Source organism: Aedes aegypti, chromosome 3 (genome assembly GCF_002204515.2).
Source record: "Aedes aegypti strain LVP_AGWG chromosome 3, AaegL5.0 Primary Assembly, whole genome shotgun sequence".
In the NCBI taxonomy this organism is placed as follows: domain Eukaryota; kingdom Metazoa; phylum Arthropoda; class Insecta; order Diptera; family Culicidae; genus Aedes; species Aedes aegypti.
Genome location: NC_035109.1, coordinates 54,177,518 through 54,196,093, shown reverse-complemented (window position 1 = coordinate 54,196,093; position 18,576 = coordinate 54,177,518). Strand labels below are relative to the sequence as shown.

Here is an 18,576-nt window from a genome sequence, read left to right as displayed (position 1 = left end):
CGCATTATACCAATTTACCCTACTTTAAGAAAACGCATTATATGATTTGAAAAACTTTTTTTTTCAATAAATCTGGAATGATGGGGGAAATTTTTGGAAATAAACTCTCATATGTAAAATTACTAAACGAAAAAAATAAACATTCAGAATTGATAATAAATCTTCGAGCTGTTTAGTAGAATACCTATAAGTAGATGAAAAAACCGAATTTAGTACTATACCATTTAATTCCACTAGAGTTTGTATCCTTTGACTGATACGCGTATTTCGACCTCAACTGTAAGGCCGTCTTCAGTGTCGTGTACTAGACTCGACTAAGTCGAGTCTAGTACACGACACTGAAGACGGCCTTACAGTTGAGGTCGAAATACGCGTATCAGTCAAAGGATACAAACTCTAGTGGAATTAAATGGTATAGTACTAAATTCGGTTTTTTCATCTACTTATTCAGAATTGGATTTTGTTGACTTTACAAGAAACAAGAAGATCAATCTGACAATTCGGAAGGGACACGGAAAACAAAATACACCCAAAATTTGAGTATAAGCCGAGGGGTGTGACAAAATCTAAAAAAAAAAATACAAACTAATGTTTTTCGGACTTAACAAACGAAAAGCATTAAAAATATTAGTAAACATGTGTTTTAGGCCTAAACTTAAGCGTCTGACACTAAAATTGTGACAGGACTTTAGGACCTTATTACACTATCGATCACATAGCAGCCCAGGTAGCGTTCAAGTGCCCTGAATATAGGAACTTTAGAGAACTCTAGCTTGAAAAATTGGACCAAAAAAACCAGACAGAAAACAAAAAGAGACCGAAAATGTATCAAACAGGAAACAAAAAAACAAAATGCAAACTAAAATAAACCAGAAGAAAAGATATTTTTTTGTAATTTTTTATTACGACATTACGACAGTGTTACTGCTCGTATTACTGTATGTATTTTTTCGTGATTTTTTTTTCTAGGAATATCGGTATTTTCCCAAAGATTCAGAGATAATTCCGAAGATTTAGTCATCATTTCCTACGTTTTAACAAGGATAACAATAGAAATTACCCAGGAATTTCCTCAAAGATTCTTTTAGGTATTAGAAGAATATTTATAAGGTATTTTTAAGGAAGGCCTAAGTCCTCCATGATTCTTTCAGGTGATTCTTCCATCAATTTCCTTAGTAGCAAGTGTAGAATTTGGTGGAAGGATTAGAGAATAAAAAATACCTGGATGAACTCCTTATGAAGTCTTTGGAAAAAAACTCGGGTTAATCCCTGAGGAAATAACTGGAGGTGAATCGTTGGAGTGCTCAAAGTTTTCTTAGAGAAAGTCCTAAGCGTCCTTTGCAAACTCGCTGAAAAAAAACTATAAAAGTATTTCAGATGAAATCTCTGGAAAATTTCTTAAAGTTTTTCCCTGAGACATGTGAGAGAAAATTCTTAAAGAATCTGCTGAAAAGCTGCATTTAAGTCCTTGATTATTTTTCTCTGGAACCCGTAGAATTGCCCATTTAGGTCCCTGTTATCCTAATGAGGGAAAAGAGAAATCCCTTGAGGAAGAGACTATTCAAATACTTTTATCAAAATAGAGACCTTCCCAACAAACATTAGTAGCTAAATAATAATTAATTCAGCTGAAATATGTTTGAGAGTGGTTGGTTCAACTCTTGTTCCGTAAAAATGTTTGTTGGGAAGTCTCTAGAAAAAGACCTACTACCAGCCCTACAGCATTTTTTTCAATTCAAAAGTGTTAAACAAATCTGTTTGTTCAACAACTTGAATATTAAACATTATTAGAATAAGCATTCGTTTAAATTTAAAATTGGCTTCCGTTCATAGGGAATTGGAAGTATTTTTTAACGGTATGAAATAGTTTGACTCTGGTAAAAAAAACCTTATATAAACATTGCAAATATCAAGTATCTGCTCAAGCATAAAAAAAAATCTTTTTTTATTTGGGAAGAGGGCTCCCACAAAATAATGGCTCCTGGGCCCCCACATTTGTAAATCCGGCCCTGGGTATAATATTTCTGTAGTGTGGGAAATCAGACATTAGACATAAAACAAATTACTTTTATTCTACCATGCAGAATGATAATTGGTTTCACGTACAAACATAGAAAATGCGTAAATGGAGTACTCGTTTATGGGACTTCAGGTTGTTTATCCTTCGTTAATATAATGTCAAACATTACATACATTTCTTATATTTAGGTATTTTATGTAAAGCATAGCCTTCCTTCGCCGAGTGGTTAAAGTCCGCGGCTACAAAGCACAGCCATGCTGAAGGGTGCCATTTGGCCGAATGCCATTCGGCCGAAAGGATCATTTGGCCGAAAGCCGTTTGGCCGAATCATCAACACAAAATTCAAATTGCTACAATGCTGATGAGTAGGATTCATAAGTGTGGCCTAATAACTGATAAGCTTATCAATTTGTTGATTTTTATGATGTGACAGGACGTCATGTTTATCACTATATGAGAGCTCCAAGAGAATGATAATATCGACCCTTTATTTTAGGACGAACTCACATTGTGAACTCACATCGCGTCAAGACTCTGAGGTGATGATTGATTCGCCACTGGATTACCAACGGTGTAATAAGGTATCTAGTGTTTTAACGATTTCATCAGAATTTTTTCCTTCTTTTAAACATAGGCTATTCTTTCGAGTTATACTGGTTCCATTACTATCGGCATTAATTTAGCTTATATTTGAATTGGGAATTTTTCCTTCTTTAAATCATCGGCAGTTCTTTGTAGTTTACTGACGAAATGGTTATATGCATCAAACTTGCTTAAATTTTTATAAGAGATTTTTCCTTCTTTTGATCGTAGGCTAATCTTTCAAGAGAGAAGTATTTTTCATAGTTATTGGAATAGAAGCTTATAATACGTTTTATTCAAAACATATTTTTAAGCTCAAGGGTCAACTTAGGTGAGATGTTATTCTCCTCCAAGATTAAGATTACAACATGTGAACTGAACACTGCACCGTTGCTTACGTATAGCAATAAACGACTCGGTGAACACTTACGTCAAAGAAGCACACTCCGTTTCCTACGTGAAAAAAAAGAAGTCAAGACTTGTTGTCAGAACTATGACATATATTACTTAGTACGATTCGAGGGATCAAAGCAACCCGATCCAGCAGAAGGACGACATAGTCGTAAACCGTTTTAGTTACTGTCAAAAGTTAACTAAAAACGCTATGCCAAAACATCTGCTGGTGGCTATTACCACTAGAATAGAAGTAAACAACTGCTTACATTTAGGATGTTCTTCTTTCAGCACTGACTGTTTCTTGAACTAATTGTAAAAATCTTATTAATGTATATCAATGATGATTTATCCTTCTTTATGGATAAGCTGAATGAATTCTATGAAATTCATTTTGAATCCATGCTAACTGTAGTTCACTATTGTTTTCAATTTCGGCCAAACGGCTTTCGGCCAAAAGGCGTGTGGCCAAATGACTCTTTTGGCCAAATGGCGTTCGGTCAAACGGCATTCGGCCAAATGACCCGGAACCGGCATAGAGTATCATCGTACCTGCCACCCGATATACGAATGCAAAAATGGCAACTTTGGCAAAGAAAGCTCTCATTTAATAACTGTGGAAACGACCACTAAGCTGATAAGCAGGCTCTGTCCCAGTGAGGACGTAATGACAGGAAGAGGAACATTGAGTTGAAAAATAGTAAGTATTTGTAAATTACCGGTTGGAAATAAATTTCATTTACTTGATCAATGGTAAAAGTGAAAGACAATCATCAATATAAAATGATGCATGCACATGTAAATTTAGCAACATTAACCAATTTGTCTAATTTTCATTTTTTAACAAAAATGTAATGTTCCTCAACTTCTTGAAATTTGAAATTGTCATTGTTGAACGGTTCTGGAGGAACTTGACTGATATACGTAGACTTGCATTATAAATCCAGCCAAAAAAAAAAACAAAATAAAGTGCGCAAATTTTCCTAAATTTAGTTATAAAATTAAAATGAGCATCGTTTATTTTTTTTAATGTTCGACTTATTTTTGTTACCCTTCAACATAGTTTATTCAAAATAGTAAAGTTCATCAGTGCATATTAAAATCATTTTTTTAATTTTGTTTACCTAATATTCTATCAAAAGACGTTCGTGTTGGCCCATTTTTAGGTTTCGAACACAAGATTGCCATGCGAAACATAGTACTTAAGATCTGCTGGATATACTTAAAACTTAATAAAAAAACTATTATAAAACTAAACTTTATTGTATCTAATTAAGATTGCAGTCACACTATTCACAGTCGGAGCCAATCTGAACAGAGCCAATAGAAAATAGCAGGAAGAGAGTGCTTGAATGGCGGGCAGTATTTTGACCGTAGAGATATTTAAGTTAACAAAAAATAAGAAATAATTCGCATCGTAGGAGAAATTTAAAAAAACTTTATTGGTTTAAAAATGAAGTGCAGGTCAAAAATATTCGATGAGATCGGACCTCAATGAAACTCATTGGTCATTTAAGATAAAAAAATGTCATTGATCAAACAAGAAGGTCACTTGAAGGCTTGAAATTTTTATTCAGTGAGACTATCACGTTGCCAGCTCTTGGAAATTTCAATTCGCCAGACTGTGAAAAGAGTGACTGTTATTGAGATTTCCAAGCATAATGTTACGAGCACTATCACACGATCAATCTTTCACAGTGTCGAAGCGCTAAGGGTGATTCAATCACAACACTGTTTTTAGAGCAGATCGAAAGTCGGGTTTTTCTTGTTGATCAGCTTAAACTAGAATAGATTTATTTAGAATTCATTTTCATAAAAATATTGCATAATTACTAACAATTCTCAGTGCTTTTTTCCGCTGGGTTTAAAACCGTCTGTCCAACAGACCTGTTTCTAACTACTTCACTCTCATTACCGCTCACCTTTCTTCAACGTTTTCCCTGATCAACCGTATATAGGGTTACCAGTCGTCATTGCCACGCTAACACACAGGTAAATTTTCTATGAATGAAACATATCGATGTTTGTTTGATTTCATTTGCACTTTTTCTAATGTCAATTTGCTGTCAATTCGTCAGCAATTCTGTTTGTGTTTTCTGTTCCATAGCAAACAAAAGCAATGTTCCGTCAATTTTCACAATAAACAAAGTAAATTGTGTCAAAATATACTATGCAGGGTTGGAATATTGAATTTTAAAAATGTTATATTGTGGCTGTTACTTTGTTTATCATCTGGCATGTGTGACAAAAGGTCAGAAGGACCGAAGGTCGAATATCGAAAGGAGTAAAGGTCGAAGAGAAATAAAGAGGGGACAAAAGGTCAAAAGGTTGGTAAATGGCTGGGCATGGCGTACCATTGGTACCTCGCGTACCTGCAGGAATAAAATAGACCCCTTTGTGTGGTCCTTAGCCTCTTGCCCAGCAACTCCTATCCCAACCTCCTCGTGGTACTGGCCGGGGTACGGATAATCTTAGGGAAGATCTGGTAACCAACCCCGGAGGGAACTTTGGTCGTATGCTGGCAGGGAAGGGGGGGTTTGCTATTGCTGGAGCGTCTGTACTCCATGTTAGGAGCGTGAGTATCCATTTAGGCTTTTCCTATTTTGATTGGAAACCAACAGAATTACAAGTCATTACTTCAGAAAACAAATGTTTGAAATAGTTTAAATGATGCACTGGATGATTGTGGAAGTGCTCATGGAACACGCAGTTTCTGTCTAGAAAGAAGAATACAAAGCAATCGTATAGATAGCAAGCTATTGTGCAGGTGAAAAGTGATTTTTTTTACTATACATAATGCGGTATATCACCATGGGCTGACTATATTGTTAGAATGTACGTTGAAAATGTAGGCTCAATTCAAAACATCTGATAATGCATTCGTGTTCAAGATATGTCAAATTGGTTTTTAAGCCGTTTAAATTCATCAAAATTAGTGGAACTCTTATATTCGCCTATGAACCCATATATGATGAAAGGGCAAAAATACATAAATCGACTTTTTCAATTTTTGCCGATGAAAGATTTTTTAATATGTCGCAAGCTTTTTTTTACTACCAAGGATAACTTTTAATGAAAAAAGATCGGAGGTTCAAATAAGTTCGATAATATGTGTTTTTCAGCACACCGTGCTACATTGTTCAGCCTTGAGGGAGAATAAACTATAAGAGCTGCACTCTATTACTATCCTTTATTCAGCATCCTGAATTCAAATCCTGATTCGATCGAACTAGCGTTGGAAATTTTATCGTTTGCACTTTCAATCATGGCATCTAATAGGGTCGGAGGAAGCTCAACAAAGCAGTTTCCAATTTCTCAATATACTGCAACCCTGCTGATGGAGATATCCCTTCCTCCAGGCACCGAAGAAATAGCTCTGTCGTCATTATTTTTCCCAACCTTCCGCTCCGGTGCAAAAATAGGAAAACCGGAAGCACCGAGCAGCTGCATACTAAATTATGCACCGGCAGTCTTTTTCGTCTGACCTGCTCCGGTAGTGGCAGAGAGGTCTTTCCTTAAATTTCCCATTTCGCTGAAGCGGACAAACCCGTTCAGAGGTCGTAAATGTAGTGATTCCGGATTCCATTCGATGGCTCTTCTGCTGACGTGGCAAACTCATCGTCATACCGGGCGCGTATCGCAATCGTGCACGGTACCAGGAACAATTACCGAAGACCACCACCATTGTCAAGTGTTACGCCTTTTTAAAGAAACCATTCCTATGCACCAATTGCGGCAGTTGTGTCGTCGTTACTGGGGACAATTAGTGTAACCTCGTTTCATTTTCCGGAGTGAATTTCCAATTAAACTGTTCCTGGGGAGAAACCAGAAGAAGGGCGACATTGCGATGCTGCATAATTTTTTGCTTTGCGTCTTTCACACTTTGTTTTTATCTAGCGATGCAGTTGAAAAAAAAAGGTGTTATGCTGTTATTCACTGAGGAATTCAAAACCATCCAGGAAATCTTCACAAAGAGCTTTGCTGCGAAATACTTTCAGTTAATAGCATATGATTAACATTTTAATTATGTCATTAGTGGAAAGCAGAAATTTGCTACGCTTGGCTTTGGTTGTGATTCAAGATTATTGTAATCATATCTGAAATAACTAGGGCTTTTGTCCTTTATATTTTCATCTTCTTTCGGTTGTAACATCCTGCATCTCACAATAGTATTTCATGATCACTTCCACGGTAACTGATAACTGTTTTTGCATTGAAACCCAATGTTATATTTAATCCTTCTCTTTGGCATTACGTCCTCACTGGAAAGAGACTGCTTCTCAGGTTAGTGAGAACTCTTCCACAGATATTAACTGAGAGCTTTCTTCGCCTAAGTTGCCATTGTCGCATTCGTAATCGTGTGGCAGATACGATGATACTCAATACGCAGGTAAGTCAAGGAAATTTCCATTACGAAAATATGCTGAACTAACTGGGAATCAAACCCAGTCACCATCGGCATGGCTTTGCTTTGTAGCCGTGGACTCTAACCATTTGGCTAGGGAAAGCCCCACAAAATATCATATAAATCGTTGACAGTAGCCAAACGAGGCTATGCCCCACACTACAGCCGTTTATGACCCTTCGGAACAAATTATGCCCCTCATCAAACATGAAAATTCAACACACACCATTCGCACCAAATCAATACCTTTCGGAATGCTTCCTTCGTCCATGAATGACTGAAAATTTATTGACTTTCGCTGAAATCGCAATGCAGTTTCAAATTCCAATCTCATCATTGAATGGAATCACCATCACTTTCGACGAACGGTTCTCCCAGTGGAACGAGCAACCGGGATCGGAACATACTGAGCATCGTCGCGTTGTTAGGGTGATCCTTGATTTCTAGGAATCCTCGCACTTGATACCAGATGCAGACACCCTAGCCTTATAAAAGAGCCCGATGCAGACGGACTTGTTGAATGACTTTAACAGTATCAGATGGAAATTGCTATTTTCTATCGTTCAACTTCCTCGACGGCCACCAAGAAGAAGGGATGCTGATGCATTCCGGTCTCCATCAGCTTCCGGTCCTGCTCGGTATGCTCTGTGTTGGTACTGTATAGCGGGGTAACATTGATCAGTGTTTTAGAATTTTCCGTTACACTATCCTTAGGTCGTTTTCACCGGTGCTCCTTTTTTATTGCTCCAATTGTATTATTGTATTGTATAACAGTTCTAAAACAATAGACTGTCAAAAATAGAACAAATTTCACCCGCTTCCATCGCAGTTTGATCTAAATTCCATTTCAAATAAATTTGTCATTAATTTAACATCAGCTATCATGCCCGATGGTGAAGCAAACTTAAAAAAATGCGGCGATCTGTGATAGTGAATACATCGATTACTGCTTCTTATCAACCAAGAATGCATTTTCTTCAAGTCTGCGGTGCGTATTTTTTGTAGTCTAACTTGGGTTCATGATCTCAACTTCCAATGTTAGACATCTTACATATTCTAGAAAAAAAAAATCATTTAGTGATAGGAATGTTTTGTTTTTCTACCATATCAACAACCATATCAGAGTAAAATCTCCATTTTTTTCAAAAATTCTTCTACTGATACCTCCAGAGACTCCTCTAAGAATTCATCTTCAGATTTCTCGAAGGATTGCTAAGAAAATTCTCAAAGGGAATACTCCAGGATTCCACCAGGTATTCCTCCCGCTGTTTCTCCAAAGACTATCTCATTATTTCTTCAGAAACTCTTTCAAGGATTTCTTCACGGCCACGGAAAATTCCACCACTAAATACTTCAGATTTTTTTTCAAAAACTCTTTCATAGACATAGTTTATACATTTTCCAGAAATTTCTCTACAGATTGTTTCAGGTATCTCTCCGAGAACTCCACCAATTATTTCTCCAGAGTTCCACTAGGGATTTCTCCAAGAATTTCTTCAACAAAAACTCCTTTCAGTAATTCATTCAAAGATTTCTCTTAGACCTAGACATAATTCAGATATTTTCTATAAACTTCGCACTGAGTTCCTCCAGAAACTCATTCAGCCATTTCTCCAAGAATTTCATCTGCATTGTATGTATTTTGCAATTGCTCTGTAGAATTCCTCAAAAGCATTCCTCCAGAAATTTTTCCTAGGATTCTCTCAGGCTTCAGAAATTTCTGAACGAATTTCTCTAGTAACTTATCCCCAATCCCCAGGTAATAATTATTAATAATTTAATCAAGATATTCTCGAAAACTTCTCTAGAGCTTACAGTACTTTTTCCAAGGATTTCTTTAAAAGTTTTCTCCAAGATATATTTCAGATATTTCTCAGCATTTCTTCTAGAGAAACTTTCAGTAATTATTCCAAAGATTTCTTCAAAGAATTCTCAAAGGGATCCCTTAACAGATTCCTTTCAGAAACGCCTACAGGGATTTCTCGAAATGATTAAGGTATTTCAGAAATTTCTTTGAAGATTTCACCTGGAGAGATATCTGAATTCAATTTCAAGAGTTTTTTCAAGGATTGCTCCGAGAGTACTCCTTAAGATTCCTCCAGGAATTCTTTTTGTAATTTCTCTAGGGATTCCTCCAGGAATTCTTTTAGGAGTTTGTCCTAGGATTTCCTTAAGCATTACTCCAGAAGCTCTTTCAAAGGGTGTCTGACCATATGGCCGAACAATGCTTGGCCGAGTGCTGTTTGGCCGAATGCCTTTTGGCCGAACGGGTCTTTTGACTGAATGACGTTTGGCCGAATAACGGACAAAAAATTATCAAATTAGTACACTTATGTGTAAGATTTTTAGGTGTTGCCCAGCTAATTAATTGACGTTAATGATATGACAGGACGTCATGTTTGTCACTATATAAGTGCTCCAAGAGAATGATAAAATTGATCAGTTAATTTAGGACGAAGTTGTGAACTCCACTCATTGCATCAAGACTCAAAGCTCATGGTTGTTTCATCTGGGGCTACCAACGGTATGATAGGGTTCCAATTTTTAATGATTTAATTTGAAGCTTTTCCTTCTTTTAAGCATAGGCTATTCTTTCGAGGCATACTGGTTACGTTTCTGTTGGCAATAATTCAGCTTATATTTTATTTGGAACTTTAAATCATCGGCAGTTATTTGTAGTTAAACTAATGTAAAAATTGTTTGTATAGCACTTGCATAACCCTTTCGGGACGGACCATATTTGAGTGATTATTTCAAAATTTACCTTATAAACTCATCATCTCGTAGAACAAAACTTTCTTTATTTTGGCTATTCTATCAATCTATGAACTTTTAAGGGTCAAATTCAGACCAGCACAATTGTGCTGGTCCGTCCCCAAGGCGGTCGATGTTCGAAAAAAGTATTTTTTTTGTTTATTTTTAAAAATTGTTCTAGTCATGCCTTTTTTAAAAATTTTGGACCCGTATTTTTTTATTTCGTCATTAGGGTGCTCTTTCGTGGAATAGGGTGACCCAAAAATTCAGAAATATATTTTTTATGTACTTTAATTATATATGATTAATACATATGATTTATTTTATAAATGGATCGAAAACAATGTACGAGATGTAAAAATATTTCATATTCTCTCTAAGATTCAAAGCATTAGGTGACGATGACGTTTATCGCTATAATTCAAGAACTAGTCTACATCATAGAAAAATGGGTAAACATACATGTGTGAAAACTAATAGTCTCAACCAAACCATCTAGGTTTTGCTATGTTTGTTTATATCCTCAAAAATTATGCAAGGTTTTTTTTCTCAAAAATAATTTATTGAATAAAAATCAAAATTGAAAATAATAATAAACCTTAGAATTGTTTACTGGAATACTTATAAATAAATGAAAATCGAATATAGTACTGTATCATTTAATTCCACTAGAGTTTGTATCTATTGACAGATACGCGTAATTTGACCTCCACTATAAGGCCGTTATCAGAGTCATGTACTAGACTCGAAAAGTAAGTTAATTTTTTTAGAGACCCTTGGACCCTTGCTCGACAGTTTGAACGTTGATTACCAAGAATGACGTATTTTAAGTGCAAATAATTACTATCAAATTTCTTCTTCTTTCTGACGTTACAGAAGCCTCCTTCTCAACTTCTCATGAGCACTTCCACAGTTATTAACTGACAGCTCTTTTTGTCAATCGACCAATTTCGCATGTGTATATCGTGTGACAGGTACGGTTGGGTGACAAAATGTCGAAAGACAAGACGTCGAATGCCAAAACGTCGAAAGGACAAAACGTTAAAAGGCCAAAACGTCGAAGGGACAAAACGTCGAAAGACAAAATCTCGAATGCCAAAATGTCGAATTCCATAACGTCGAAAGGGTAAAACTTCGAAGGGACGAAACGTCGAAAAGAAAACAAGTAGTGAATGTCTGAAAAAAACGTCAACCTATTTGATGTTTAAGGAACAATTAGAAAATCTATACACATTGTCAAATCAAAATACTAATCAATCACCATCATTCTTTTTTACGGCGGACCCAGCATTCGAACGCAAACAAAAATAGCGGTGAATGTTTTGTATACTGAAGGCAGTGAAAAATATATTATTTCCAATGTTATTACCGTCATACAACAATACTAAACTGGTCTTGGAAAGGATAGTAAGAGGTCATGTACAAAATATGTCACACTACATGGTCAGACATAGCGTGACAAGCCCTACAAAATTTTTGGAAGTCGCATCAAAAATGCGGAACAAGGTGGAGAAGGAAATTAAAAAGTTGGGTCCTTTTTAAGCTTGACATGATTTGTGCGTGCCAGTCCTAAGAAAATCAAATTGAAAATAGCCAAAACTTGTCGGAATTGTTTAAGATTTGTTTTAATCGTTAGGTCATTAAAAATTTTTTGAGTCTTTCATAAAAAGTGCTAAATGTAGTCAAATGTTAGAAGGAGGATGCGAGGGACGCGTCAAAAAAAACAATCAACTCTAGTTGTAATTAAATGGTATAGTTTTTTGATCGGTTCTCATTTACTTATCAATTGATGTTCGTATTACCATATAAATTCTCTGCACAAAAAAATAAATAAATCAATGTATAAAAATAAATTCAACAGTACAAACTGAATAGCTTGCTGGATATCCTGATTTACTTATATGTGATCCTTAATATTTGAATATCCTGTAAAGAAAATCAATGAATAGATTCAATGTAGGTTATTATTCGACAAAAGAAAGAGTAAATCTTTAAAGAATAAACAATCAACCAATGGGGTAACGACTGTTTCCATCGTTCTGAAAAGATAGTAATATGATCATACTCTACGCTCAGGGAAGTCGAGAAAATTTTCTTTTACGAAAAGATCCTCAACCGGCTGGACTCTAACCTACGACATGGTCTTGCTGAGTTTACTGTTATGGCTATCTAGCCCCCAATATCAAATTTTCTTAATTTTATTTTTAACATCGAGTATTATGCTTAAAATTGAATTTACGTCATTGCAATTTTAGTTTTGAGTACTTTGTAGGACTGAAAGAACTAAGACGGATAGCTAACATTTAACAGGGAATTCAAAAACCCTTTTAAATACGCCTCGTCACAATCAGTTCATCAACCATATTTAAGCATGAATTTGCTTTTTGAAATTGTTACATTGTTATTTGAAAAATTACATGAAACAATCAAATTTTTTTTTTCGAATGTTTTCAATTATTTGGAAATTGTCAGATTTTAAAATAAAGAAACTGACAATGCTTCTAATAAGACAATCCATAAGACAGCTGCGATCGGCAGGCTTTTTGGTTTGCCATGAGTTTTTAAAGTTTCGCAATCGGTGTGACCGTTAGATTACAAAGGAAGATGTAAAGCTCTGAGGGATTCAAATATAACGTCCATTGTTTTTCGGGATTTCTAGACACCCCCTTCCCCCATCTGTCACGCTTTTTCCAATACCTAATACATGCACTGTCATACTTTCATTGCCCGCCCCCCCTCTAAATGATGAACGTAATTTTTAATGACCCCTGACCATACTCGTAAGTTTTGTTTTCCCTTTCGTTTCGGTTGCATGGGCACTTTTAGCTGTCAACTATACCATGGAAAGTTTCCTGGAAAGCATTATGTACGATTAAGACCTTTGAAGAGAGCATCACACGAATCAACGGACTAGCATGCAACGCCAAATGGCACAGTGGTAATACGTTCCTGACAAAAAAAACGAGCTGAAGTTGAAATTGAGTCCACACTTTTTTGATCGATGCAGCTAGTTACTTTGCAACACTATACGTACGGCAATGAAGTCTAGATTTTAATTTATTTATTTCAATTTATTTCTTAAGGTAAAAAAACGGAACAATATTTTTTTAAATGAGTGGATAATCTAGACTCCAGAACTTCATACATTGCTTAATGCTTTAGTTGAGTATTTTATAGTACTGAAAAAGTTTAAAGTTTCCCAGCTTAAAACGCATTTCGTAGATCAACATAATAAACAACATTTTTGCAAGTAATACCAGCATGGGCCGCATAAATCAATAGTACGCCATTTAAAAGACTCTGCAGTTCAGAAGCAAATGGTAAGTAAAGATTTTCAGCTCCAGTTGTCGAACTTCATAAATATCATATTCAGATATTGAACCAGCATGCATTGTAGAACACCAAAATGGATTATTGATTCAACATGGTATTGGCAGAATATCAAAGCAAGGGGTCATTCAAATATTAAGTCCATTGTTTTTAAGTCTATCTAAATCCTCCCAATGCTCACTATCACGCTTTTTCCCAAGCCCCTAGTACATGCACTGTCACACTCCGTACCCCCCTTCCCCCAAATGATTGACGTAATTTTTAAACGTTCCCCAAAAATTTTACTGCTTCTTAAACTTTGTTATAGGCGATTTAAGACAATAATTGTGATTCCCAATCTATTTCAAATATGGACTTACAAAAAAAAGGTTTTAAACCAAAGCTATAGTTTTCTGTTACATAGTTTTTGTACGGTACATAATTTTTATAATTCGTATGTAGTCACTCATTCATGTTTCAATACAATATTAAGCACTATTGTGGACATTAGAAGCAGATTCAACCACTTAACTTGATCAAAATACTGAAAATGAAAATTGGTAGTCCACAACGAACATCGACCGGGTAAGTGCCGGCACCAGCACAATTGTGCTGGTCTTACTTTGTCCCTCCAGAAATCTTTGCTGTGTTAATCAATTCACATTTGGTCTTCACCATTTCAAAGAATGACTCTTTCACTCTCGATTCGTATCAGTGCATACCTAGAAAAAACAAATAGTTGAAAAGTTGCGACAGATAAAACTTTTTCAATTCTTACGGTGTTTGTTTACATTTTGTTTACCCTGAGCGGGTGTTTTCTAAACACGATGTAAACAAAAGTTTTTGAGCTTAATTACAAGTATCAATGATAATTCAATAATCGAAATCAAAAAAGTTTGGTAAAACAATGATTTATTGGCTTAAAGAATCATTCAAAGTCATGGGTGCCGAACAGCACAATTGTGCTGGTTCGTCCCGAAAGGGATACATTTTCATAAGAGATTTTTCCTTCTTTTGGTCAAAGGCTGTTCTTTCTGTTTCTCCTCAAATATTAAGATTGCAACGTGTGAACTAAGCACTGCATCATTGCTTGCGCATAGCAGTAAACCGATTGACACGGTGAACAATTATGAGGAAAAAGCTCATAGTTTCTCCGTTGTGAAAAGAAGAAGCCAAAATTGGCTATTTCTAGAATTATGAAATAACTTGTTTGATACGATTCGAGGGATTGAAGCAATCCAGTCCTGCAGCAGAACTAATAATTCGTGAACCATTTTAGTTACTGTCAAAAGCTGACTACAAACACAATGCAAAAACTTCTGCTGGAAGATATTACTGCTAGCAGAGAAGTGAATATTTGCTTACATTAATGAATTCTTCTTTCAGCACTGACTGTTTGTTGAATTTACATCAACGAGCCAATTATGTGTATATCAATGATGATTAACCTTCTTCAAATTTAAGTTGAATAAGTTCTTTGAAATTTAGCTTTGAAACTCACTACAATAGTAGGGGAATATGGTCCAATTCGGACCTAGTAACAGTTTTTTCGCCATATCTTTTTACCACGATGAACTGTATGAAAAGTTTTATGTTTCCGTGGAAGCCTGATTCAGCGCGCACACTTTTTGCTCAGAGAGTTTTGTGATATCTCCTACCAGGACCTGACTAGACATGTTTGAATAAAATTCTCTAGAAGGTTCGAATTGGACCAACCCTGTTCCAATTCGGACCCCCCATGTTCTAATTCGGACCACCCTATATTTTATCGCTTTTTGCTATGGTAGTAACAAAATATAATGAGATTTGTTTGCTATCGACGCTTATTGAACTTCTTCTGTAAGCGCAAGCATAAAAAGTAAATTCAATGCGACAAATTTCAATTTAATTCGAGTCAGAACTTGCTTAAGTTAAATGTGAATTTCATTAATAAAAAAGGTATAAGTGAAATTCGGAGGTAGTTCAACACTGGGTACAGTCAACTTTTCTTAACTCGATTTTGAACGGATCATAGTATATTGGAGATATCGAGATAAAGAACTCATATTTTTAAAACTTTCTAGCTTTTTGTTATAAAAAAAAAAAACATTCGCAGAGATTATTTTAACTTTGAATTATCATTTTGATTCATATTATGGACAGCTTCAAATTCCGGACACTCTACTTTGTATATGAAACATTTCACACGAAATGTTTCAATTTTTGCCGATCAAAAGTTCAAAATGTCGAGGCTTGTATTAATAAGCATTTTCCACAAATATTTATTGAAATTTATAATGCCCAACTACCTTAGACATCTCTTTAGTTGTTTGACGAGTTCAATTGATCATTTTCACGGCTGCTTGAGCACGTCAGGAGTTAATCATCAATATTAACCCCTTTTCCGAGCAGCCTAGATAGCCGCGTAGTGTCAGTAGCGGTTGTTTCAACTGGCTAAGAATTAACACTACGGACTGCCTGTTCCGGTGGTAAAAGTCCACCTCACAGGTGACCCCTAATTTATGGTGTGATGCGTACCGTGCCCAGGAATGAATGATTAGGGGGGTCTAAATAAAACCTAACCGCAAACGGAGCCTGTGGGGTACCAGGACGCCCTCCACAGTATTGAGTCCTTCCTGTGCTACCCGGAGAAATGGTGCAGGTGACCTTGTGTTTCTCCGAGATAATCGGCTGCCCTTCTTTAGTCTCTATCCTGAGTCTTAATAAGGGTGGGATTATGAATATGTTGACATTTAATTTAAATTATCACCTATATGGATTCGCCTTTGGCGACTTTAAATAGATACCGATCTGTTTTTTTCGTTGCTGGCCTTTTTCGTGCTGAGATTGCAAAAAGCTTAATCCTGCCTAGTTTGGGTAGTGGCTACGGTTAGGTTAGCTCAGATTAATCTTCAGCATAAAAGAACAGCAACGATTAATCTTTGCAGACTCATGCAAAATAGTGCATCCCAAGTGGCGCTAGTTCACGAACCCTACTTTCGTAGAGGGAACTTCTATCTAGGTAACCTTGTGGACCCAGTTTTTGCTACTTTCAGCAAACTTGAAATGGCAAACTCCCGCTCAATTCCCCGCGCATGCGTGCTCGTTAATAAAGCAATCGTTGCTACACTCATTTCTGAGTTAACTACCAGAGATGTATGTGCTGTCACAATCGATGTTTCTGTTGGTGACCTCAACAGGAAATACGTCTATTGTTCGGTATATTTACCACATGATGAGCCATCCCCAACGGATGACTTCAAACTAGTTGTCGTACACTGCGTAACAAAAGGCCTTCCGCTGGTTGTGGGCAGTGATGCCAATGCTCATCACATCATCTGGGGCAGCTCGGATATCAATTTGAGAGGCTCCAGTCTGATGGAATACTTAATTAGTACAGACCTTGGATTACTTAACATAGGCAATCGCCCAACGGTTTCTAATAGAGAAGAGGTGTTAGACATAACGCTCTGCTCGAAAAGAATCAGTCACGAGTTGACGAATTGGCATGTATCAGATGAGGAATCATTATCTGATCATCGCTACATCTTCTTTGAACATTCAAATGTAACTGCGCAGACTTTGCGTTTTAGAAATCCCCGGTCAACAAACTGGGAACTCTATATTGAATTGGTGGCGACCGAATTTCATGGATATTCTCATCCATTGAAAATCCGAGTGATCTGGATGATGCCGTTGATACTACAACATCCTACATTATGGAAGCTTTTGAAGAATCATGACCTCTGCGGTCTGTGAAGACTACAAGAGGGACCCCATGATGGAATTCCGATCTGACTAGACTCAGGAAACAATGTAGAAGGAGTTGGAACAGACGTCGTTCAGCTGGATCAGAGTCGTTCAAGTCGGCTCGCAAGGTTTACAAGAAGGTTCTTCGTTCTGCTGAACGATCCGGCTGGAAAAACCTTTGTACAAATGTTTCCAGTTTGAGTGGAGTCAGTCGGCTGAACAAAATCCTTGCAAAATCTAAGGATTTCCAAGTGAACGAAATTCGCTTACCTAACCACTTAACTTTACTTCTTCCGATGAAGAAGTTTTAGAATGTTTATTCAATACACACTTCCCCGGATGTGTGGACATAGCATCTACGGATGAACCAAATGTCTTTTCATGTAGTTACGAGTCTCTGGCCTCGGCTCGCAGTATCGTAACTACTGCATCGATTCAATGGGCACTTAAAAGTTTTGCTCGTTTCAAATCTCCAGGAGCGGATGGGATTTATCCTGTTCTGCTCCAAAAGGGATTTGAGTTTATCAAACATGTTTTGAAAAAAATACTTGTCAGCAGTTTTGCTACCGGGTACATTCCCAAATCCTGGCGTGATATTACTGTTAAGTTTATCCCAAAAGGAGGACGTGCGTCGTATGAGGAAGCGAAGAGTTTTAGACCAATCAGTCTGACCTCTTTTCTTCTGAAATGTCTGGAACGCATTATCGATCATCACATCCGTGATGTTTATTTGGCAAACATGCCTCTTCATGTGAATCAACATGCTTACCAATCTGGAAAGTCCACAGTGACTCTTTTACACAAAGTTATATACGATATCGGGAAAGCATTCACTCAGAAGCAATCCTGCTTGGGTGTTTTCTTGGATATTGAGGGTGCCTTTGATAACGCGTCTTTCGATGCCATATTGGAAGCCGCACGAAACCATGGGTTACCTACAATGATAACCAATTGGTTTCATCAAATGCTCAAAAACCGACATCTCTTCTCGACATTGCGTCAAGCAGCGATTCGAAAATTGAGTGTTTGCGGATGCCCCCAAGGGGGAGTCTTGTCACCACTTTTGAGGAATCTCGTAGCAGATACGCTATTGAGGCAACTCAATAATTGCGGTTTTCCAACTTATGGATTTGCCGACGATTATCTAGCTTTGATAGTTGGTGTGTGCATAAGCACCCTATTCGACCTGATGCAAAGTGCTCTTCAGGTAGTCGAGAGTTGGTGTCGCCAATATGGCTATTAGATTAACCCGAATAAAACAACTATTGTTCTTTTTACGGAAAGACGAAACCGCGATGGAATTCGGTTTACCAGAGATTCCTTCAGTTAACACTCCGCAATTTCTCCAGAAAATTACTTCAATGATTCCCCAGCATCGAACACG

General features: G+C 36.8%; 1 protein-coding gene across 9 annotated transcripts in view; it reads right to left on the bottom strand.

The window, feature by feature from the left end:
- LOC5579912 (adenylate cyclase type 6) overlaps positions 1–18,576 on the bottom strand; it is a 611,840-nt gene that overhangs the window by 223,144 nt on the left and 370,120 nt on the right. The window lies entirely within an intron of this gene.